General features: G+C 40.6%; 1 protein-coding gene across 15 annotated transcripts in view; it reads left to right on the forward strand.

The window, feature by feature from the left end:
• SSBP3 (single stranded DNA binding protein 3) overlaps nt 1-25,782 on the forward strand; it is a 201,747-nt gene that overhangs the window by 146,661 nt on the left and 29,304 nt on the right. The window lies entirely within an intron of this gene.

The following is a 25,782-nucleotide window of genomic DNA, read 5'->3' on the forward strand; positions in this document are numbered from 1 at the left end:
ATCTGTTTGTTCCCACCTTTGTTTATTTAAAAAAAAATATTTTGTTGGCCTTTCCATTTGTACCCCACCCCTCCCGGCAAGCCTGTGTTTGCAACCCTACATCTGGAAGAGTTGGTATTGATGTTATTGTTACTACTACTGTTGTTACTACTATTATAAAGATTTTTCCTAACATCCTCCAGAAAAAGGTATTTCATTATTAGCAGTGGCAGACTTTTGTATAATTCAAAATGTTCAGGATTTGTGTTCATCTTTTTCCCTTCTGGTTAACCACTTAATTTTTTCCAACTGCCATCACTGAAATCTCTTAACAAAAGCAGTTTAAGCTTAGCCACAAGCAGACATGCATTTTGCTTGATCCAAAAATTGCAGCACATTAACAATGAGAGAGAGAGACAGAGACATATATATCAGTGTAGATCTATCTTTTTGAAGTTATGTGAATTTTCCCCTGTACCTCTCTTCTCCTAGCAAAGTTTGTTATAAGCCTTGGAAGATTCCTCATAATAAACTGTAAGCAAAATCTAATGTATAGAAAACACCAGTTGTTGATCCCAAGTGCTGGAATGTGTGTTTGGTCTTATTTAAATGCTTAACTAGGCTTCTTCCAGTCCCTCCCTCCCTCTCTGTAGAGGGGAAGGGCTGAAACCCCCAACCCAGCTCCTGCTACACCAGCTTTTGAGCTTTCTGCTGTTGCAGCTCCTGTATAAGGGATGATCCATGTGTATGGAGCTCTTTATTCTCCTCTGTAGAACCCACCCCTTCTTTTGCTTCTTTCACCGATATTTTCTGACAGTCTTCTCTCTCTCACTAGCAGCATTAAACCTGCTTGTCTCCTCCTCCTCCTCTCCCTCCCCAAGGCCAAAGGAGGAATTAACTGAGGATTGGATGGCTGTAAATAAAAGTGAGATTCCATATGGTGCAAAAAAGAAAAGAAAACTAATTGAAAAAGACTGGGAGATTAAAATGAATTTTAGTGAGGATTTTGACTGGTTCATAGTTCTCTAAAATATCTCTTCTGTGAGCTAAGTCTGAGCAAGGGTTTCATATATACTTGGAAGAATGCTGTTAATGTCCATATTTTAAAGAACTTGCAACTATTTGCCCATTTGTAGATGATTCCATATAATCTTATTCCAGACTTCCACTGTGTGTAATTTAAAGCAACTTTTTAAAAAGTGGTAGGTTCAGATATCGGAATATTTGAGAAGTAGTTTAGTTAGCCTCTTGCCATTTGCTTTTTTATAATCTGACATGCTTTAGGGACATTTCTTCAGACTTGGCAGGTCATTATTGGCAATAAATGAAAACTGGTTGGGACAATCGTCTAGTAAGCTGTAGGTTACTTGTCATTGAGAATACTAGGTTGTTGGAAGTCACGGCAAACGGGATTGTACAATTATTTCAAATGAATAAATTAAATTCCACTAACTTTCATTTTTGTTGTTGTTGTTATATATGCTTTTGGGCTGTATGAAACAATCTTGAGCAAGAGATAGCTTGGGTTATCCGACTTTATGCAGCCTGCAGTCTTCAAACTACTTATTCCGTGAAAGTCTCATCTGGCAGGAAGTGTTTTGAAAATGAAGAATCTTTTTCTAGGCCATGTGTGCACTTGGAAAAGAGAAACTATTGATTTGAGGTAGTAAAAACAGGCTAAGTGAGCATTTTTGATATTGAGGGAAATAAATGGATGGCAATATGAGATTGTAACATCTGCCAGAAAACCAAGTTCTGTATGCCTTGGGTATAACATATGTGTTGCCAGAATATTAATTTAATTTTGTTTTGAGAGAAAGTACTACTTTGTACTGTACTTTGAAATATATATTTTGTTTGTAGGCATGGGTTCCAAACTTTGAACACTTCAGAATCTTTAACAAATCTAGGTGAAGCTTTTGAGGTTAAGTTTAAACAAAGTATTTGACCCTTTTGACTGTAGCTCAAGCCACTTAGCACAGGGACTCCAATAGATTCCAGTCCAAGTAGTATTACATACAGGTCTGATTCTACCCAGTTTGTCATTCCTGTGGTCTTCCAAAGCATCTTCCTCTGCCTTCTGAGAGACAAATAAATTCACTTTTAGACCACTGCAGCCTCCACTGCAGCCCATAAGGAGCAGTTTTTTGCATGTGAATTTGCATCGCAGTTTGTTACCTCTGATAGAGAGACATTTCAGCAGACCCAGGAGAAGATACTGTCATGGATGGCTAATAAATCTGTTGTACCCGATATGAGTGGTAGTGCACTGCATTGACACAATGGGGGGCCCTTGCCTACTAAAAGGTGTAAAAATAATTGACTTAAAACTCTTTTTTATAAGTTCTCCAAAGTGGGGGAGCTGCCATTTGATACAGGTAATAGCTAGTAGGTGCCAAAGTACATGTGCCCAGTGTGTTCTCTGCCCTCCAGGCTACAATGGACAGTAGAAAACTGCTTTCCCCCCTCCCCCCACAGCATTTTATTAAGAATTATTTGTTTTAATAGGTGTTAATATGAAGATAAACAAGTGTGTATTAGTAGAAATAGTAATAGTATGTCTGCTGGTTGTTTTATCACTCTACATTCAATTCAGTGGGTATAATTCACAAGGAGAAGAGGCAATATTCCATATATAGCAATAATATTACTTCAGATGACTATGATCTTTCTTGCTTGTCAAAGACCTTTTCATCCCAAATATTCAGCCTTGTATATTAGAGTTCGAAGACAATGCTATATCCATACAAAACACCACCAGATTGAATGAAGAGCTTGGTTTCCCTTTAACTGAGGAATAACAGTGCACGTTTATTGTGTAATGAAATGATCGCATGGACAGGCCTGTGAATAACGGAATGGAGGAGTATCCTATTTAGTATTACAAAGATAGGATACAGATTCTTTTCCACCTTAGAGAGCACTTTGCCATGCCTCAACTTAACAATTACAAGACAAACCTCTTAGCTCTGATCTTGGAAGAAAGATAGCGCTTGATTTGCAATGGGGGAATAAGACTTTGTGACCAGAATAAACAGTCAAAAATTGTGACTTTAACTTTTTAAAAAAATACTGATTGCAAATGTAATGGTACTGAAAGGGGAATTAGATAGCAGTGCATGTGCAACACTGTCAAGAAAGTGACCCTGGAAAGTTAGTAACAGAAGAAGTTCTGCAGATGACAAACATTCCAGCTTCTTCCCTGTAAATACCACGTGACCCTCCTGCATTCGGATCTCAATGTGCACGGTATTCCAAAAAGGAGCATAAGCAAAAAGACAAGCCACTTTTCCCGAAGTGCATACTGTCTACATTATTTTTGTTTTATTTTATCCTACTCATGGGAACCTGCCCACCGCCTCCCTGTCTTGCGTTTAGCATTTCTAGAAAAGGTGATGGAAAGGGCCACTCCGGACCAATTATCACCTTTCCTAAATGAAGCTTTGGTCACGGACCTAGTCGGGCTTCTGGCAGTCCTGATGGGCGACTTCCATTGCCACCCGGACCAAAACGCTGCTAATATTACTAGACCTCATAGCAGCGTTCAACACAGTTGGAGCTGTTAGCTCATTGCCTCACTGATGCTGGGATACAGGGGACAACCCTTCAATGGCTGATTGCCTTTCTTTGGGGTTGCAGACAGAGGGTTGCAATTGGAGAGAGCCAATCTCAGTATTGTCAACTCTCATGTGGGGTGTTACAGGGAGTGGATATCTCCCCAATTTTAATTAATATATTTATGCGCCCTCTTGCCCAGTTGGTACGAAGGTTTGAAATGGGATGTCATCAATGCACCAACGACACCCAGCTCTTCTTCCTGATGGATGGCAGCCCTGATTCACCCCCAGACTCATTAGCCAGATGTCTCTTGAGCATCACACATTAAAACAGTTGAGCATTACACAGTTATGATTGTAAAAATGGTACTGTATTAAAAATGTTATAAGTCCAAAACTGTTGATATGTTCAAAGTGGTGTTTAGATGTTATGTCCAAAAACGTTCTCTGTACTGTATTAACATCATAGTGAACTGTGAGCTATAAATTCTCATTGTAAACCGCCCTGAGCCACAAGGCAAAATAAATAACAAAATAAATAAATATTTAAACCCACACAAAGCAGTTTACATCATTCTCTCTGCTTTATCCTCATTCTAGAGAGGACGAAGACAGAGGAAAGACAGCAGAGGATATACACAAACAGTTACAAGAACATGGGTTTAATTGCTAGTAGGGAAGAGGATCAAGGGATTAAGATGAGTACAGTCATGGTGGGATTTGAAGGAAGATGGAGCAGTAGCATCATGTAGATGTTTTGTCATGGAGTTTTTAAATGTAAAGGACAGTAAGAGGTTGGGTGGTATCACTGAAGGCATCTGCAAACATTTGCATTGTTAAGTAGGGATAGAGTAGGTAAAATGACAGTCTGGATATATCCAGACAAAGGGAGGGAGGGACAAGGACAATAAACATTTTACACACTCCCTTTCACACTTTTATGGTTACCATGAGAACTGCTAGGAAGAAATGATGATGGTTGAAATCTCAATATTCTCTATTTACCATTTTGATGGATGTCAGCCCAGTTGATTGAGTCCCCTACAGCGTTCAATAATCCTGCAGAAAACTTTGTCACTTTGTCAACGTGGTCCTTTCCAGGTTCTGCTTTTTTTAATTTAAAAGAAAATTTAATTGTAGCCAGGGAAAGCAAGTCTGATCGCTCATTAGGCAGTGCCTTCTTTTATCTTGGGGTTTGGGTCATGCAGGTCTTCAGACAAGTGACCGAGAACACAGCTATATTGGTCTGTGGTTCTCTTTACAGTCACTGAAGGAGAAACCACAAGCAAGTGAAAAACATTACAAAAAGTCCAGAGCTGTTCCATTGGCTTCCAGCATTATCAATCAAAACACCACCAAGCCAGGGACACAGAAGCACAAAATGTGGGGTGTGTGAATTTATTGCCTTTTCACCTCCTTGTCCAGTTTCCCAAAACCGCAAACAGAGAGTGGCAGTGCAGCTTCAGGATTCTGGAGACCCAAAGACAAAGTACCCTAAGCAGCTCCCCCTCTCAACCTTGGTGGTTATGGAGGCATTTCCTCCTCCTCCTTCCCTTCCAGAATGTAAAGAGCAAAGTGGTTTAGTAGTGAAGAAGAATGAGTAACAGATGGCTTTGGCTGGCCATGTGCTCACCTGCCCTCTCCTCTCTTCTTCTTCTTCTTCCAAAAGAGGAGGGTAGATGTGTGAGGAATCTGTCCTCCATTAATTGTTTGACATTCTCAGCTATTGCTCATCACTACACCCTGCAGCAGTGAATTCTCTGCATGTTGATTTTGTCTGTCTGATTCTGAGGCTGTGTATGTGTCTGTTGTATTCCCAGTTCCTACACTTTCCCTACACATTCCTTTGCCTCCTTGAGCTTTCACAGAAGTCAGTCAGCAAACACGATTCCTAAATTTTCTTATTGCATATGAACAGGTATTGTCTTTTATATTATTTATATATAGGTTGAGATGAAAGGGGAATTCAGAAGGAGGGGATTCAGCCTCGGAGATTCTGTGTGTTGTGCAGTACAATCCTAGGCATATTTATTCAGCAGTAAGACTCGCTGACCTTGGGGCTTACTCCCTAGTAAGTGTGCTTAGGGTTGCCACCTGAGTCACAGTGTAATTTTCTGTATTCCTGTAAACCTGTGTGTATATACGTATGTGTGTTGTGTGTATCATAATTGCCATATGCACTTGGTGGTTATGCATTTCCTACTGAATTTTGAACTCTGTAGCATTTTGGAAATCTCCCTGATGAAATGGAAAGTTGAACATAAATCAATGTCTGTTGCTGTGTTAGCTATGCATCAGCAGTTAGTGAAGGATGCACCATAACAAAGCACTAGCAAGTTTGTGTTCCTACACTGCCCCCTAATGCACTAAGACCTGGGAAGCCAAATGATTATTGTGTTCCTGGCTGGCTTTTTGTCCGTTTTCGTTTTTTAACTATGACTTCTTGCATTTTCTTCCCAGCTAGCAAGCTGCATGTATATCTTGTTTCCAGTTCTGTGGTAAAGCAAATATTAAATGAATGGTTGGGAAGGACGGTGGGCTGCATCGCACGAGAGACAGCCATCACTTCCATGCAGGAAATTGCATGTACCCACATCTGTATGCCATCACATTCGATGAGCGCACAAATGCTGATTGCAGCATGGTACTTGCCACAAACCCACCACACCACACACTCTTTGCACAGTTCCTTTTATAACAGTGATTTTTATGTTGGATATCTTGCTTGAAACTTTTCCTTTTTGCTGTAAGCACAGGTTTATCTGATGTGATATTTTAAAATTCTTGAGTTTATACATTGTTTCTTGCATGTAGCGCTATCTATGGTGATGACTGCTAGTGATTTATTAAGGTTCTTCTTATTATTATGATATGTGGAGAATAATTTATTTTGGAGCCATAAGAGTCTGCCCTTCCATACATACACACGTGTCCATTGTGTCACACCGGTCACCCTATACTAAAGCAAAAATGCCAGTACTAGCGAACACTTGACATTTTGTTGCAGAACCTTCAGTGGAGGTGGGATGAGAGAAGCGGAGAGTGCATGAGGAAAGGAGGCATCAGCCTGCTTTTAAGAAAGAAGACATACTTCTGCAGTGGCATATTGGATGACCTATGCATATAATCATAGAGTTGGAAAGGGCCATACAGGCCATCTTTGTGACTCGCCACGAGCCATTGTATGGGAATGGCGGGATATAAATCACAGAAATAAATAAATCTAGACCAACCCTCTGCATATGTAAAAGCAATACCCATGTAAACCTAAACATACTTATTTGTTCTGTATGTTTCCGGTCCTTTCTGTATTAATCTTAGTTGTTTACATCTTGTCAATGGAGCATTACGCATGTAGATCCAAGTGGAGGGGAGAATTGGCATTAACCAGAGAAAAAGCACTGAAAAAGCAGAGCAATCCCCTAAAGGGAACAAAATAAAGTGGAACAGAGCCAGAACTGACAAAAAACACTCGTATGGAAGTGACCAATGTAGCTTGACCAGCAAATCTTTCTGTGCCCATGTACATTGGTTTTCTCTCTTTACCAAGTGGCTGTATGTGCTTCCACATTAAGTAATGCTAATTAAGGGGATAGACAATTGTTTCCCAAATGCTAGTATATTTTTTGTAAAATTATTATTTGGCAATTTTTTTTACATTTAGTCGTGGGTGTGTTGCAGCCCTGCATTGAATTTCCAAAAGAATGCAGCAAGACTACAGAGGACATTCTTGCATGTCTGGTGTCTTGTACAAAACTGCTCACAGTACTGGAAATGGAGTGCTAGGAGCAGGGACAGTCTCTGTATTGCTATGAGAGATATTGCCTTATCTATGGATTCATGTTTCTGGTAGGTACTGGCATGGCTGCCCATGCAAGTGGGATGAACCATGGGAAACTAGCTACGTGGAGCTGTTAACACACAATGGTATTTCAAATGTAAAATTTTAATGGGCATGGTCTTATATTGAGTGCTACTAGCAACAAATATCAAATTAGAGTCTAGCCAAAGACATGCACAGGAGCTGCCGAGGACATTGTAACTTTGATAACAACCCCAACTTTATGTATAGGCTAATAAAATAATGAGGTCTGAACTTGCTGAGACTGGGGGAGAGGGATCTTGGGTTTATAGTGGATAGCTTAATGAAAGTGTCAACCCAGTGTGCTGCAGCAAACTATAGAATCATCGAATTATAGAGTTGGAAGGTATCTCCAGGGTCATCTAGTCCAACCCCCTGCACAATGTAGGGACTCACAATTACTTGTCTATTCACAGTGACCCCAATTTCATGCTCACGTGATCCCTCCACCAAAAATCTCCAGAATTGAGCCTGGCCTGGAGGGAATTCACCTACAATTGCACAGTGGCAATCAGTAAGTCCCTGGAAACTGTTAGGAAAGGGATTATTTGGAAAGGGATTGAACATAGAACAGCTGATATTATAATGCTGCTTTATAGATCTGTGGTGTGTTCTTATTTGGAATACCATGTACAGTTCTGGTCACCTTATCTCAAAAAGGACATTGCAGACCTGGGAAAAGTGCAGTGGAGGTGAACTTAGATGATTACAGGGTTAGAGCACATTGAAAAGGTTGAAGAGTCTGAGACTTCAGTTTAGCAAAGAGATGATTAAAGGAGGACATGATAGTGATTAATAAAATTATGCATGGAGTGGAGAGAGGTGACAAAGAGAAAATTTTCTCCCGCTCCCAAAATACTAGAGCTTGAACGTATCCAAGGAAGCTAATGGACAGTAGATTTAGAAAAAACAAAAGGAAATACTTCTTTGCGCAGAGAATTATTAAAATGTGAAATTCACTGACAGAAGATGTAGTGATGGCCACAGGGATAGGCAGCCTTCATAGAGGACATATGTGCTGCCCAGATTGGGGAACCTCTGCAGATTTGAGTATGGCGCCTGGGGAGAACGTGGACTTCAGTGGGTACAATGCCATAGAGTCCACCTCCAAAGCATCCATTTCCCAAATCATACAGAGAGTTTCCCCTCAGGTGATGGTACCACTTTACTCTGCTCTGGTTCAGCCTCACTTGGAGTACTGTGTTCAGTTTTGGGCACCCCAATTGAAGAGGGATGTTGACAAACTAGAACGTGTCCAGAGGAGGGCAACAAAGATGGTGGGGGTTTGGAGACCAAGCCGTATGAAGAAAGGTTGGGAGAGCTTGGTCTGTTTAGCCTAGAGAGGAGACGACTGAGAGGGGATCTGATAACCACCTTCAAGTATTTAAAAGGGTGCCATATGGAGGATGGAGCAGAATTGTTCTTTCTTGCCCCAGAGGGACAGACCAGAACGAATGGGATGAAATTAATTCAAAAAAAATTCTATCTTAACATCCGGAAGAAGTTCCTGACAGAGCGGTTTCTCAGTGGAACAGGCTTCCTCAGGAGGTGGTGGGTTCTCCATCTTTGGACATTTTTAAACAGAGGCTAGATAGCCATCTGATGGAGAGGCTGATTCTGTGAAGGCAAAGGGATAGCAGGTTACAGTAGATGAGCAATAGGGATGTGAGTGTCCTGCATTGTGCAGGGGGTTGGACTAGATGACCCATGAGGTCCCTTCCAACTCTATGATTCTAGGAGAATTGATGTTTTGCACGGTAGACTTTATGATAGCTGAGATGAATGCTTCCTTTGTTTGTTGTTCAAACAAGTTATTGCACACGCAAAAATGAAGTTAGCTTATTTAACAAGCGTTTTATTTTATTCATGATGCCATACACACTATAAACATGCGACTTCCAGGGGTGTGGCAGGGAGGTGTGGCCAGCTGGCATCACTTCCAGCCTACTGAAAAATATTTAAGGGGTTACTCCATGGCCAAAATGTTTTAAAAGGCAGGAGTAGAACTTGGCAACTAACATGCCTGCCTTGAATATTCATTCAGACAAAAGTTGGTCTAGCCTTTTCAGTATCCTCATTCAAAAATATTACCTGACATCCAGAAAAAACCTTTGTGATTAAACACTTGAGTCCTGAAGAACTCAGTTCCTGTAAATAACTAACAACCTGTTTTGTGGGTTTATAATCCTCCACTGTCCCCCTTAAACCTTCAATGTATTAGGCCTTCCCTGATCTTTTGTCTGTAGGGTACCTGCTACAAGTCGACTAACAATTAATGTACAAAATGCTGAATATTATATATTTATGTTTTCTGCTAATTTCCACCCTTCATATTCTAAGCCTGCAGAGCAAGGAATGACAGAAGTTTCCTGTCATTAGGACTATAAAATGTGCTTGCATTCCTGAGTGTCAGCGCGTGTGGTTTGAGAGTTGAAAGTGGAACATTAATCCTTTGGAAAGCTCGGCAAGAGCCTGATGCCTTTTAATATGCATCTCACCTACTGTTAATGTTGTCATGATTAACTGTGGAGTTCTTAAATAGGGGGGAGATGATGCTATCTGCTGCTACAGAAATGTCTCTTGAATCTTGGCTGTGTTTGCTGCTCTAAGATAGAAGTCTCTTCAGTACAGCCCTTGCTTTTTTTTAATTCTAGGATTTCTCTAATAAAGAATTTATTGGTGATATAATTTTCCCTGTTAGCATCTTAAAATTATATCATTTTTAAAAAGAGAGAGGGGAAGTGCTCTCCAGTTTCAGACAGTTTTAATCATAACAAATTACGTTTTTAGTGCTTTTCCTCTAGTGGGTATGTGTAACAAATGAAATTGTGGAATGTATTCCTATCACTAAGTATATGTTGCTGATACCTCCTTGGGTCCAATACATTACCTGTTGGGAAGTTTTTTTAATGCTGCATTTTATTGTCCTCTCAGTCTTCCCCAGTAATGTTAAAAAATTTTTACGAAAACCACACCATTGCCTATAAAACTTGTCCTGCTTTGGTAAAACTGCATCTGAAATACATACATTTAGCCACAGGTGTGATTGTGACTTGCATGTCTTCTTTTTTGTGCTCCCCCAATGTTGAGTATTTTTCAATAGCTTTGAGAGGCTGAGCTGCATGATAGAAGAGAAACTTTAATTTAGTTAAGTGACAGTAACAAATACTATGCAGGTTTGTGTTTTTTGTTAAGAGTATTTTTTATGTATTCCCTCTAATTAAGGTTATTGAAACCAGCCATGCTGAAAGCAAAAGTCTAGGAACAAATATTGGTACCCAAATGATATATGACCTAATAACATTGTGGTGGTTTTAAAACAAAGTGTAATTGAAAACAGTCCCATTGGTGGCCATGTCACTAGAATATGCTTTAGATATTAGCACATGGCATTAGACATATTCATTGATAGATCCTCCTCAGATTCCTATTGCAAGTTTATATTATTTTATTTATTTTATTAAATTTCTATTCTGGCCTTTCCTAAAGGCTCAGAGCAGATTACAGCAATAAAACAACAGTTGGATATAAATATATATAATAGATATATGTATAATAATAAAATCAGACACTGGTCATTCGTAGTGGATAAGTTCCAGTAGGATCAACAGAACCAGATCAGGAAAAGACCTCCCTGAAGAACACTGACTTGCAAGCCCTGCAGAAGCTCAGAAGGTCCTGCAAGGCTCAAACCTTGTCCAGAAAGCAACTGGCAACCAGTGCAGCTGCCTCATCACAGCCTGGATATGGGCCCTCCAAGGTATTCCTGTGAGGACCCTAGCAGCTGCATTTTGCACCAGCTGCAATTTCCAGGTCAGGAACAAAGGGCAGGCCCTTTGGAGGTGAACATCGCATGGATCACCATAGCTAGGTGCTCAGGGGACAGATAGGGCACTATTGGCCTCACCTGGCTTAGATGGGAAACACTTGACAGGCTGCTTTCCTGACCTGTGGCTCCATGGTCAGCGAGGCATCCAGGATCACTCCCAAGTTCCTCGTCTTGTGCGGTGGTCAGTTGTGTCCCAGCCAGTACGGGCAAGCACTCTTCCCTTTCTGCCCCTCTCCTCCCCAGCCATAGGACCTCTGTCTTGGAGGGGTTGAGTTTCAGGTGATTCTAATCAAGCTATCCAGCCATGGCTTTCAGACATCTGGCAAATGGAACCAGGGGGGAATCCCGGTGGCCATCCATGAGGAGACAGAGCTGGGTGTCATCAGCATATTGTTGACAACCCAGGCCAAAACTCTAGACTAGCTGGGCCAGAGGGCACATAAAGATGTTGACAATAACGGGGAAGAATACCACCCGCTGTGGAACCCCAGTGTTCTTATTTGTATCTTATTGTTGAAAAATAAAAGGTCATTAGAATTTATGACATATAGTTTAGCTGGCGTAGATATTCATGGTATGATAAAGTTGAAAAGAATGTTGATTTTAAAAGCCATTATATTAGACATGCGATTTTTGAGTATTTGGAATAATATAAATCTAGATTACATTCAAGAACATCATTGGGGATCTCAACACAAGAAGCCTTTCATAGACAAGAAATATCAATGAAATACTAGTGTCTATCCTATCATGATATATTGGATTTCTTCCATAAGGAGTATAAAATGAAATTAAGGGAAGATTTAATAAAATAATGTTTTAATTGTCAATGGTTTTTCTATGTGCAACTTGTGGAAAAATTCAAAGCAGATAACAAAATGTATGTTTTTGAAAATCTTTAACTGTATTTGAGATGGAACTACGTATAAATGATTAGCATGTTATTGCAAAAATGTATACATTTTTACTGAAATATGACACAGAAGATGAACAGAGTAAAAGACTACAATTAAAAGGAGTACAATTTTTGGTTATACCCATTATTTCAACCAATGAAAACACCATGATGCATATATTTTCAGATCTGGTAATCATAACCCCTCTTTTTAAAGCATCTTGCAGTATCTAATATTTAATATATTGTTGTTGTTGTTGTTGTTGTTGTTGTTGTTGTTGTTGTTGTTGTTGTTGTGGTTATTCAAGTTAATGCTCACCACTCCCGGAACCGACTTGTGGTGGGTTACAAATGTCCAATAAATCCCCAATAAACCCCATTAAAGCAGAAAGCAAAAAACAGAACAACATGGCAGTAAAACTTCCACAACCACCTGCCCCTCCTAAAACTCTAGGGGGAAATAAAGAGGGTCACAATGACAATTGACTGCTGAGTACAGGAGGGGGGTACCTCAGATCTTCCTCGTTACCCCCAGCCTTAACCAGGGCCTGCAGCTTACCCAGGAGGTCATTCCACCAGTTTGGGGCCAGGACCAAAAAGGCCTTGGCCCTGGTCAAGGCCTGGTGCACTTCCCTGGGGCTGGGAACTATGTTGTGAACCACCCTGAGATGGCAGAACCAATAGGAGTGGTCTGTAAATATGACAAATATAAATAAGAGACTTTCCCCTTTGCCAAATAAATTTCGGTATCTTTGCCATTGTTTAAATGGTACATCTGAAACCAGCACAGGTATTGCCTTGAAAGGAAATAATGTTCTAGACAATAAATTTATTTTATTCACTGCAGTTCTCCCCCAAAAAAGAGTTTATCCCATCATGTCAGATCTTTTTAAACTTCATTCTATGTTTTTATATAATTATTTTGAAATAACATACAATTCCTTTTTCTCAACATTTTATCAGTTTCAATTTCTTTTCTTTTAAAAACAGTTTCTCCCATCCATTTTATTTAGTTTTGTGTGCTCATATTTTTAGTTAGAATCTTTGTTTATTTTGAAACCCACTACTGAACCAAGTTCTTTCAACTTTGTCTTTAATATCTACTCCTTTCAAAGGATCTTCCACATTTAAAACCAAATAATCTGCAAAGGCTCTCAATTTATAAATTTCTTTTTTCTCTTCCAATTATCTCATATTGTCTAATGCTTCAAAATGTCCAAGTCCAGAATAAACAAAAATAAACAGAACACTCATATCGCCAAACATCAACCTATTGGTGGTCCCTGGCCCAAAAGAAGTGTGTCTGACCTCAACCAGGGCCAGGGCCTTTTCTGCTGTGACCCCAACCCAGTCGAACGAGCTGCCAGTTGATACCCAGGCCTTGATGGAACTATCTTTCTGCAGGGCCTGCAAAGTGGTGCTCTTTCATCAGGCGTTTGGTTGAGAGCAGAAGAAGCTACTAGTCAGCACCAATAAAAGTCTATGGGCCTTCCCCCGTTCAATTCCAAGCTATTCCCAATGCTAAACTGAATACCAAGATGCATTGTGGAAAGAGGCAATGGATTGATAAAGTGACAAGAAGTGGAGCACTATACATTTTATTATGGTTTTGTGATTTTATGATGTTATATGTGGAATATATGTTGTGAACCAAGCCAATCATGCTCGCAGGGAGAGGTAAGCTAGAAGAACAATAATAAATAAATAAAAGGGGTGACAAAGGACACTCGGGTTCCTACTCTTAGGTTCACACAGCAGAGATGCTGTGCTCAAAACAACATCCATATATTGACAAAGAGATTCAGGGTTGGGACAGTGATTTATTTCAGAGCGAGGGTGCTCATGCAGTCTAGTTCTACTAAGCAGGAATTCTCTCCACCTCATGCAAATACTGGGATGAAGCAAACCATCCCATTTTAAACATAACTAATAAACACCCCACAGCAATAAAGCATAGTTGTATTGGTTGCTGAATTTGTTAGTTGAGTAGACTCAGTTAAAGGCTCACCAAGTCTGTGCCTGTTGCTCTTGTGCAAGTAGTGCTGCTGGAAACCATATTATTGAGTTTGGAAAAAATCATCTTATTGAGTTATCTGGAAAAAAATCCTTATGTTTTGCATAAACCAATTCTTTGCAGTGTTTTTAGTAAAAGTATGGGACATGGCAGATTTGGCAAATTGAGCATTTCCAAAGGAAGATGTGACTATAATATAGATCAACATAATCTCAGTCTATATTATACTCGAAGCTATATCATTCTTGTTTTTTATTTTAGAACTTCTCCTCTTACTTCTCAAAATCTCCCCTAAACCAGGTTTTTAAAAGACCAATAAAAATACAATTAATACAAATCATGACCATAAATGCTTAATGTAAATAAGCAGAAGAGAGTAATAAAATCAGCAAATACATTCTGCTTCAGAACAACTCAAGCAGAAGGAAAAGGCCGTTTACCATAGCTTCTCTAAAGCTCAAAAACTGTTTTGGGTCTTTTCTTGTTGTCCTATCTTTGATAAACTGCTTAATCATAATTTTTCTTTTGATTTTTCTCCTCTTGTATTCTTTTAATTTTAATAGTCTGTGTTCTCTGTTTTTTATTCAATAAGCTATTTTACTTTGCTTAACTACTCATTCTCTAACAGCTGTCCTTTGTATCCTGTCTTGTCTGCTACCATCGCTATCAATACTTTTGATCATCTTCTTTGTTCCTTATGTGATGTTGGATTGATTAGTGCTGGGTGCATGGTTCTGTACTCTGTTTCCCTGTTGTTTTTCTTGCTGTACTGATTTATTTATTTGTTTGTTTGTTTATTTTTTTGTCAATTTAGTTAGTTAGTTAACATTTATTGGCCACCTTTCTACTTTGCAAAACTCAAAGCAGCTTACTAAAATTACAGTGAAATCACCACAGTTTACAATCTCAGGACTGCTGATGCATGAAAACCAAAGTGGTTAAATGCAGCACTAAATAAAACTCTTTAGCTGCCTTGGGAAGACTGTTGACAGAGCCAGTTCCATTATCATGGAGTGGTCACCAAAAAAGCCCTCTCTTTTGTGCTCACCAGAAGAGCTTCTTTGATTGGTGCAATAGTTAGCAGGGGCAGGACTTTGTCCTGTGGTCTTAACTCCCAAGCAAGAACATATTGCAGAAGATGATCCTTTAGATACTACTCCGAAGCCATGTAGAGCCAGCTTGGTTAGGAGTGATTAGGAACACAGATTTCTAATCTGGCGAGCCGGGTTTGATTCCTCGCTCTCCCACATGCAACCAGCTTTGTGACCTTGGGCTCACCACAACAGTGATAAAGCTGTTCTGACCGAGCAGTAATATCAGGGCTCTCTCAGCCTCACCTCCCTCACACGGTGTCTGTTGTGGGGGAGAGGAAACGGAAGGTGAATATAAGCTGCTTTGAATCTCCTTTGGGTAGAGAAAAGTGGCATATAAGAACCAACTCTGCTTCTCCTTAAAGGACACTGCCAGCACCTTGAACTGGGCTCAAGAGTGGATCGATAGCCAGTGTAATTGCTGTAGTCTTAGGGACTTGTGCTCCTGATAGTCGCTCCCAACCAGCAGTCTAGCCACAGCATTTTTTACTAGAAGCAGCTTGTGAACATTCGTCAATGGTACTTACAGTGTTTTCATTCAGGTTTCTTTTTTCTATTGAATGCATGAGACAGACTATTGGTCCTTTTATCCTACTGTGGACTGCTCTGACCAACAACAGTGCCTCAAACTCTCAGACAGAGAAAAGTCCTTCTCAACACATGCTGAGATCTTTTAATTCAAGATGCCTACGATGAACTTGGAAATTGAAACCTTCCATGTTCAAAGCTCTTTGCCACTGAACCACACCCCGTCTGGTATATGTCTAGCTGTGAACAATAGCCATGCTTTCTCCTTGTTCTTTCAGGGCTCTTGAAGATTCTGTTGATCCCTTTGGTTTTTATTCAGTTTCTTTTTCAGGTTACCTTATTTAGTCTTTCAGTATTCATTATCATATCTTTGCTGCTGGTATTAGTTTTATGTTTCTGATTTATCATCATGTACTCTTTTGACTGTGTGGAGCACAACAAATTGTGGCAAGTTCTTAAAGAGATGGGAATACCAGAGCATCTTATCTGTCCCCTGAGAAACCTCTAAGCCGGTCAAGAAGCAACTGAGAACCGGGCATGCAATGACTAATTGGTTCAAAATTGAGAAAGGAGTTCGGCAAGGATGTATACTGTCACCTTGCCTATTTAATCTGTATGCAGAGAACATCATGAGAAAGGCGGGGTTAGATGAGTCACAAATTGGGATCAAGAATGTATGCAGATGATACCACTCTAATGACAGAAAGCGAAGAGGAACTAAAGAGCCTTTTAATGCGGGTGAAGGAGGAGAGTACAAAAGTTGGCTTGAAACTCAACATCAAGAAAACTAAGATCATGGCATGCGGCCCTCTCAATTCCTGGCAAATAGATGGGGAAGAAATGGAGGTAGTGACAGATTTTATTTTCCTGGGCTCCAAGATCACTGCAGATGAGGATTGCAGCAAAGAAATTAAAAGACGCTCCTGGGGAGGAAAGCTATGGCAAGTCTAGACAGCATCCTAAAATGCAGAGACATCACCCTGCCAACGAAAGTTAAACCTATGGTCTTCCCGGTTGCAATGTATGGCTGTGAAAGTTGGATCATAAGGAAGGCTGAGCGTCAAAGAATTGAGGCTTTTGAACTCTGGTGCTGGAGAAGACTTTTGCGAGTCCCTTGGACTGCAAGGCGAACAAACCGGTCAGTCCTAGAGGAGATCAGCCCTGACTGCTCCTTAGAAGGCTAGATCCTGAAGATGAAACTCAAATACTTTGGCCACCTCATGAGAAGGAAGGACCCACTGGAGAAGAGCCTAATGCTGGGAGCGATTGAGGGCAAAAGAAGAAGGGGATGACAGAGAATGAGGTGGCTGGCTGGAGTCACTGAAGCAGTTGGTGCAAACTTAAATGGACTTCGAGGAATGGTAGAGGACAGGAAGGCCTGGATGATCATTGTCCATGGGGTCGCGATGGGTCGGACATGACTGTGCACCTAACAACAACAACCGTTCTGTTAATTTTTCATCTTTGTCATCTGGCCGTTTTGGTTATCCACTTATTTCCTTGAGTTAAATCAAACATCAAACCCTTCTTTTACCTTTGGACACATCTTCCTGTATTTTCTGTTTTCATTTGTTCTGTGTCTGCCCTTAAACTGGACATTTTATGTAATGTTTTTATTCTTCTCAGATTCCTGCATTGCCTGCTTCTTGCCATTTTCAGTCTTCAGACATTGCTGAAATTCTATTTTTTTCTTTCTGCTGATTCTTCCTTTATTTTAATTTTTTTCTGATCTTATCTTGGTTGCTTTATTGTAATACTACTTTAGTTAGTCTTCCTTGTGCCTCTTCTTTCCATGTTGTATCATGCTGCCAACTTATTTCTGCATGCACGTGGTGATGGTCCTCAATTGGGTTCCAATTCACTGATGATCTTTCCTTTTTCATATTCCCTCGTGGATCCCTCTATATTCTCTTACCTTGTGGTCTTCGTATTATTCTGGTTGTTTATTATTTGCTGTTGATCCCTCTGTTTCACATCTTCATACTTTTTTGTTATTGTTCCTAGTCTTTGGAATTCCTTACCCATCAGTAGTCATTTGATTCTCCTCTTTAAAAAAACAAAACAAAACAAAAAACCCAAGATGTATATATTAAATTATTCTATTCCTTTATCTCCATCAGTGTATATCTTTATATTTAGGGAATTTGTAGAAGGGGTTGTTCAATTGTATTCTAAGACCTCTTGCCAGGGTCCTTCTTTTATGTCTGTTTAATTTTTAAGCACCTCACAAATATTATTAATAACTGTCCTGGTTAAACATCCAATTTCGAAGCCTCCTTAGACAGGGGATTTGAAAATGTTGTTGCCACCACCAAGAAGGTCTTGGTTGCCATTTGTTGCATCTCTACTGCAGCAGTATTGCCAACAGAACCTCTTTGATCATCATGCATTCATGAAGTGCAGATTCTCACAGTCCAGCTCTTTTATTTTCAAGAATTGATTCATGAGTTCATGGCTTCAAAGTAGCATGGATAGAGTTCAGTGAGAGGAAGAGTACAATCCTGGGTCTTCTCTCCTGTTTTAGCCTACTGCATTATCGCATTGCTACCTGAGGAGCCCCTACCCGAAAGCTCATAGATGGGATGGAGGGCCTGCAATGGGAGGGGGAAATGAGCAAAAAAATGACCCTTGAGACTTGGATTCTAGCCATTCTGCAGTTCATTTTGAGAAGCTATATAACAAAGGCTTCATAGTTTAGTTGTATCCCTGGCATTTTGTGATCAATGCAGTGCTACAACATTATTTTTAAGCCTCGGTAAATACTTATGAAATACCTCTTTATCCAGAAATGTATTGTAAATGAGTTTTTAATTCCAGAGTGAGCAAAAAGCTCACTAGCAGTGTTGTAACAATATTTTTTAAAATTAGAAACCCCCCTCCATACTCTTGACATTTGATCAAGTAGGACTGACAATATTTACAACTCTAGAAAAGCATAACAGGGGGTTGGTTGGGGAAGCTCCATTTCATTCCCCTGATATAGTGCTGTACTTTTTAATAAAGTTTAGTGAACATTAGGAGAACAATTAAGGCATGAAGTTGTTTCCTAGTAATTACTTCTGCCCTGTTATGTTTGTTCAGGTTCTCTGCTGCAAACAAAAATCCAGTATTCATATAACTGTGTTAGATCTCACTAAGCCCCCTGATTCTGTTTTGGATAATGTAGAATCTTCTACTGGAAGTTTTTGTCCCATCCCCATGCAGAGTATTCTCTGAGTCTGCCTTTGGCGGGGAGGATGAGTTATAAATTCAAAGAAATAAATTTTTAAAAATTAAGAAGCACTAAGAAGTCTGGCTTAACCTTAAGGTCACTTTATCTTTTGATTTCACATGTTACAGTTTATGAGCCCAGCAGGAACACAATATTATTCCAAATGAATGGAAGGCATCAAGGAAGAACGACTTTGTGAACAGGAACTTTCTTTAGAGCAGCCTATCACAATCCATGTGGCATATTTTTTTATTGATCTAAGGTTTGAATTCTACCTGGTACAGTGGAGCAAATCTTTCTATATGTTGATTATTGAAGTGTGTCTCAATCACATCTTGGACATTATATGTCATCGCATTGTAGCACATTATCCTCTCCCACTCTCCCCTTCATGCTCTGTGTATTTCTCTTGTCTGGATCTAGTATGCACAGCATTAAATATAAAAATGAATTCAATTAGAGGTTCACAATAGATGGACGGTGCCAATACAGAAGGGAATAATTTTGCTGTGCCTGAAATCACTGCTTTTAAAAAATGTGTGTTCCTGTGCTGGAGGTGTATTTAGAGGACTTATGCAACAATGGTTGTGTGTCTGCCATCAGCATTATTAACTGCATTTAGCAACAATTGCATCTTCCCAGGGACTGAATAATTGTGTCTGGAATGCCAGATGTATGCAACTTCCCTGCAAATTCAGTGTCGTTGTGAAAAATAGAATGTGGTCTGTGCATAACAAAATTGAAACTTATTCCCATTTTATTTTGCCATAGTCTGATTGTCTGGAAAGACCCCGGGTGTACGTTTCCAACAAAAAAATTGGTTTGGTTTCCATAGGTAAACAACCCCATGGGCTGCTTATCTTCTATATCTTTAAATCAACATTAACAGGCAGTTAAGTTTGTGCTTGATTTATAACTCATGTTTGTGTGTGTGTGTGTGTGAGAGAGAGAGAGAGAGAGAGAGAGAGAAAGAGAGAGAGAGAGAGAGAGCATTCACTCTCTGCTGAATTGCAATTCTCCCTGGTCATACAACATCTGCAAATATTTACAGAGATAACAATATCCAGAGGTCTGGCTCTCGTGCGCTCTTGCTCTCTCTCTCTCTCTCTCTCTCTCTCTCTCTCTCTCTCTCTCTCTCTCTCTCTCTCTCTCTGCTTTTGTTTTTAAGATGAAGTAGAAAATGAGTCTTAAGCTGAGCAGTAAAAGCTAGAAGGGGGGTAGTTTGGTTGTGGGGCACCAAAAGAGGGTGGACTGGAAGACTGTCGTTTTTTATATCTAGGCACGGCAGTTTTAGTGGCCCCAGGGTAGCAGACAGGAAGTAGCAAATGTTTTAAGATCCTGGTTGCCGTTTCTCACCCTACCCGAAGCCACCAGCTCCTCCCACTGCTGCATAACAAGTGGATAGAAAGAACATGCAGCACTTTTGCTGAGAGATGTGTGCCTTTACTTTACATCTGCAGTTATATTGTCCAGAGATAGTTGTCATGAGCATTATTCTCACAAGATAACATGGCCATGAGGATTCGATTTACTGCTGTGTGTCATTTGCCAACAAAATGCTTCACAGAGTCTTGAGTTTCCTGGGAGTGTGCTATAATTTCTCGCATTCTTACAGCATGCACTGGTCTATTATTCCAGATCCTCCCCTCTCCTCTCATACACACCAACTGCATTTTGGAAGTGGATTGAATTAAACCACTGGTGTTTCTTGCCCAAGCTATTACTTTTGATCTCCAGTGGGGAGAATTGTGTGGTTGAAACAAACGTTTGTCGTATAAAGGACCATGGATGTTTAGATGGGTAGATGAATGTTCTTCCAGTGTGCGTCTCTTTCATTTAAGGAATCAGGAGATGCTCTGCTGCTGTGAATTGCAATAACCTACTTTCTAATCAGTTTAGTTTAAAAGCAGAAATTGATTTTCGACCCCTTTTTAATTAAAACTTGTAATGTGAGTAGAATCACTCTTAACGTCTCCCTGTGAGGGATTGTAAAACATTTTGTGACCATAAGGAAAGGGTCTCCACACTTGAGATGATATACGTGAGTATAAATGTACATTAAATCTCTTCTTTAATTCTCTGGAAATACGCAGACAGACATTCCAGAGGTGAATATTTGAGGCAGGAAGTAGAAAATAAGTTTGCCCCTAGGAAGGGAGCTCCATTCTCCTAGAGCATTCCTGATTGGAGCTAGGAAGCACCACTTCATGCTCTCTGTTTAGTGTTATCTAAGTTGAAAATCTTATTGTGATCCATCTTGGAAGGCTGCTATCTAGACAACAAATGTGGTAAGGAAATGACAAAGTTCCATTCTGAAAGTAGATTTCCTTTGGGTCAAGATGTCTTCACCTACTTGTTTCTAGTGCCTGAAGAAGGGGACACCCCTCATCCAGCAAACTTGTTTACCTGCCAAAATGCAGGAAGGGGACACATCATCTCTGCTTAATTTTTCTCAGGTAGTTTTATGGACCAGGATAGGTAAAGGATGTGTTGAGATATACTTGTGTTAACAAATGTCATAGCTAACAAATGCTATGGTATCAAATGATTAAAAAAAAAAGAACTTGAATGGTCTGGCTGCATCAGCAGACCACCTAGGACAGCCAGGTATTTCTGAACACCCATAAGCTTGGCAGTTGATTATCCTTGTTGGTTGCTGTGTTCCAAGCCTGGAAGAATAGGATGTATTGGTCTGAATGTAGAGGTCTCTTCTAAATTACTATGGTTAACAGTCATTCATAAATGAAACCTCTGTGGAACTGGCTTGCAGAATCCTGTGCCAAGCAATTTACCTTCTCTCCCCACCCCCAACCTAATGAGGCTGTTCTGCTGTGTCAACTTACTAGACCCAAGCGTTGGCTTTCCACTTTCCTTGATGAGAGTGGGAAATGGTGAGGGACAATGGGCCAAACTAAACTTATACCCTACAACAGTGGTCCACAACCTTTTTATCACCGGGGACCAGCTTGACAATTTTACTGAGGCCAGAGAGGGTAGTCTTTTGCTGAGGGATGTTGCCACCACCTGAGCCTCTGCTCCACTTGCTTTCCTGCCAATGCCCCTGACTTCCCGCCGCCCACTGGGGGGCGCTGCCAGCAACAGCCATGGCGGCCATTGTAGAGCACCAAAGATAAGCTGGCGGCAGAGTAGCAGGGCAGTCCCTGAGGCAGCAGCCAGGGAGGAGGAGGAGGAGGAGCCGCGGCCCGGTACCGACTGATCGATGGCCCGGTACCGGTCCCCGCACCGGGGATTGGGGATAGCTGCCCTACAAGACACAGGCCACCACTGTTACTGTCTCAGCACTTGAAAAGGGATGCTGGGGTGGGACAACAGCACTGTATGCACAATCAGGCCTGGGCTCCTTGTGGCATTTTAAATATCTTTAAAATAATGAAGCAGGCATCCTTGTGGCAGCCATGAGGATGCAGTCACATTTAATTTGGCCCAATGTGATAAATTCAAATGTATTAGGCTTCTTTATACTTTTCTTTATGAGCCTCTTGTGGCGCAGAGTGGTAAGGCAGCCGTCTGAAAGCTTTGCCCATGAGGCTGGGAGTTCAATCCCAGCAGCCGGCTCAAGGTTGACTCAGCCTTCCATCCTTCCGAGGTCGGTAAAATGAGTACCCAGCTTGCTGGGGGGTAAACGGTAATGACTGGGGAAGGCACTGGCAAACCACCCCGTATTTAGTCTGCCATGAAAATGCTAGATGGCGTCACCCCAAGGGTCAGACATGACTTGGTGCTTGCACAGGGGATACCTTTGTACTTTTCTAGTAAATGAAAAGTATTCCCTCCACCTGTAAATGTGTCCCTTAACACTAAACATTAAATTTGATCCACCATTTAATTTGTTACTTTATCAGTGGTCTAAATCAGTGGTCCCCAACCTTCATCTGGTTGGGGACCGCCTCCGGGGGTGGGGGAGAGCCAGCGGCCCGACTGCCGCAGTTGCTCATAAGCGCGCATGCGCGTTTTGGCCACCAGGTGGCACTAACACACATGCGCAGAGTTGCCGTGCATGTGCGTTTTGGCCACCAGGGGGCGCCGGCTGCCGCACCAACCTCTTTCCCCCCCTCTCACTGCAGGGGGGAGGCAGGGGCGGGTGCTGGCGGCCCGGTATGATGGCCTTTGCGGCCCGGTAGCGGGCTGCAGACCGGGGGTTGGGGACCCCTGGTCTAAATCTTCCATTATGCTACTATGCAACCTACTTTGGGAGTCAGATATGTTAACTTCTATCCAATAACTCTGCACAGTCATAGTAAAACACTTCTTCACTATTTCCAGAAGCTAATTCTGCAAGAGGAAAGCTCCATGATAACCTCCTCCCCTGAATACCTTTAAGACCAACAAAATTTAATTCTGGGTATAACTTGTTGTGTGCATGCACACTTCTTCAGATACACAAAAACATATTCAGATACAAGCCCTGGAAAGCTTATATCCAGAATTAAACTTTTTTGGTCTTAAAGGTGTCACTGGACTCAAACTTTGTTCTGTTGCTTCAGACCAACATGGCCACCTACTTGAATGCATCTTTTCCAAGTAATTAGTTGGAGACTCTTCATGTATTACAATATTTTAATCCTACCTTCTGCTGTCCCCAAACTAAGGAATTTGTGCAGACATACTTGGTCTCTTAACTATGGTTAAGAAATTGGAAATATATCACAAGAAGATGACATTTCTCACTTGTCCCAGCTCTCCTCTCTGGAGCAAACACACACACCCCTTGCTGGAAATATAGCCTATGCTGATAACAATATTAATTGTAATTAAACTTTACCAGGCATTCCCCCCCCCCCATCCACAAGTTTAGAGACTGGAGTTGGAAGCTAGTACACAACCATAATAAAACAGGATTTTTGCTAGTATTAACCATGGTTAATGTTGGTACCAATAAGGCACTGAAACTATTGCATAAGTGGGCAAAGGAAATTTACAGCATGGAAGGAGAGAATACCATCCTGTAGCCCAGTCTTAAGCACTGTTGAGAGCATTTCCATTGCATTTGCATTGTTTTGGCATAGATGGAGCATACCCATCTGCATCATGCAGCTCTGAGGAATTCTTGATTAAGTTGTGTCTGGAAGCTGTTATTTTGTTGCACGTGCAGGTGGGAGAATATCAGGCTTGTGGGCCACTGTTTTATTCTTCGTAGTAGGAAACGAGCTTAAATATTATTATTGGCATTGAGATGTTGTAGTCTGTTATGTTCTCAGTTCTATGAACATTCCATCTTCAGAATCGATTTGATTGTTTCCACAAATGAATGTATGAGAAGAAACTGAATAGTACAATGCTTGCTTTGAGTGTTCCAAAAGCTGTTCAAATTTGGAACTGCTGGATTTCCTGTAGTAGTTAGCTAATGATGCAGTTGGGAAAGATAATGGTTTTGTCGTTTTCTTTTCACTACCATTTTCAATTAACAGCAGATTATTTCTGCTTGAAAACTATAGTGTGCTTCAGAAAAAGGTAGACATTATCACTTGAGGTGATGAATGAAGCAAAGTACTATAATGCCTTATTCTTACACTTTTTACAGAAGTAGTTTTTCTGCTTTATAGAACAATTAACGTGGTGTAATGAACATCATGATGAACCTTACCGTGGCAGTCTGGGATCAAATTCCTTTTTTATCATAACCTTAGGCTCCTCTTGGGTTTGTTTCAAGGATAAAAGTAGAGAAGTCTTTTGTATGTTGTCTTGAGCTTCCTGGAGCAAACAGGTAGATAAAATGTGATATCCAATGTGGTGATACAAATTAATGTGAGGAAATGGGGAAATACTCTGCTAGCTTGGATCTGTAGGTACATGACTCTTCAGATATGACAATGAAGAAATCAAAGCAAGCCCAAATATACTAACTTGTCAATAACAGTGACATCATACACCATGGAGGCTCCATTGTTCAGGAATCATAAGGTAGCTTTGAATCTGGCTTGTCTGGTAACATTGCCAAAATCAGTGTTGCAGGGTTTGAAAGCAGTTTGTTGAAGAAGCAAAGGAACAACAGTGGCATCTTATATTAGGAGCATTTGCAAAATGTGTCTGAATGCAGTTGGGGTTTTATATCAAACCTTCAAAGCTGAGCCGGCATGCATCATGTTGGAATAGTTGTTGGTATCCTCAATAGTGAGTGTTTACATTTTCCCCGTGATATTTTATGTGAATCACATTATGTCCTGTCCTGCTGTACTCTGTGTGTGTGTGTGTGGGGGGGGAGGATAACATGCAAAGATTGAAAGGATTTTGCTGTCACAGAGACCTGGGGCCTATGATTTGCAAGTTCAGCTAGAATGCTAACCTTTGGGCTTTGTCTGCAGCTGCTGCCAGTAGGTGATCCAAGTAGGCTTAGGCAGCCTCCATGGTTGAAAGTAGAGGGCTGTGAGTAGCATGAGCAGCTGCAGCCACCCCTCTGTTCCTTGGACAGCAACATCCAGTGTATTATATTGTAAATTCCATGGGGCTGTTTGGTGGGGCAGGGGCTGCTGCCCACCTGGACTAGAAACCACATACCAGAAGTTTTGCTTAGAGTTGAGATTTCCTTGTTCAGTTCAGAAGAGGACATATAAAAACAAAATTCACACAATGAGTGAAAGCATTATTAGCCAAATTGTTTGAAACATCTGTGCCATGCATATTGACCCAGTATGTTACAGTTTATATTATGATAATTTCTAAATTTCCTCTTGGTTCTATCTGTTTATTGCCCTCAAAATGATTTCCAAAGGATGATAAAACAATTGTTTTACTGACTGTCTCCTTCTAATAACTTTATTTTGTATTATATATTACTACAACTATATATTACTACAA

The sequence above is a fragment of the Paroedura picta genome, chromosome 4, assembly GCF_049243985.1.
Source record: "Paroedura picta isolate Pp20150507F chromosome 4, Ppicta_v3.0, whole genome shotgun sequence".
In the NCBI taxonomy this organism is placed as follows: Eukaryota; Metazoa; Chordata; class Lepidosauria; order Squamata; family Gekkonidae; genus Paroedura; species Paroedura picta.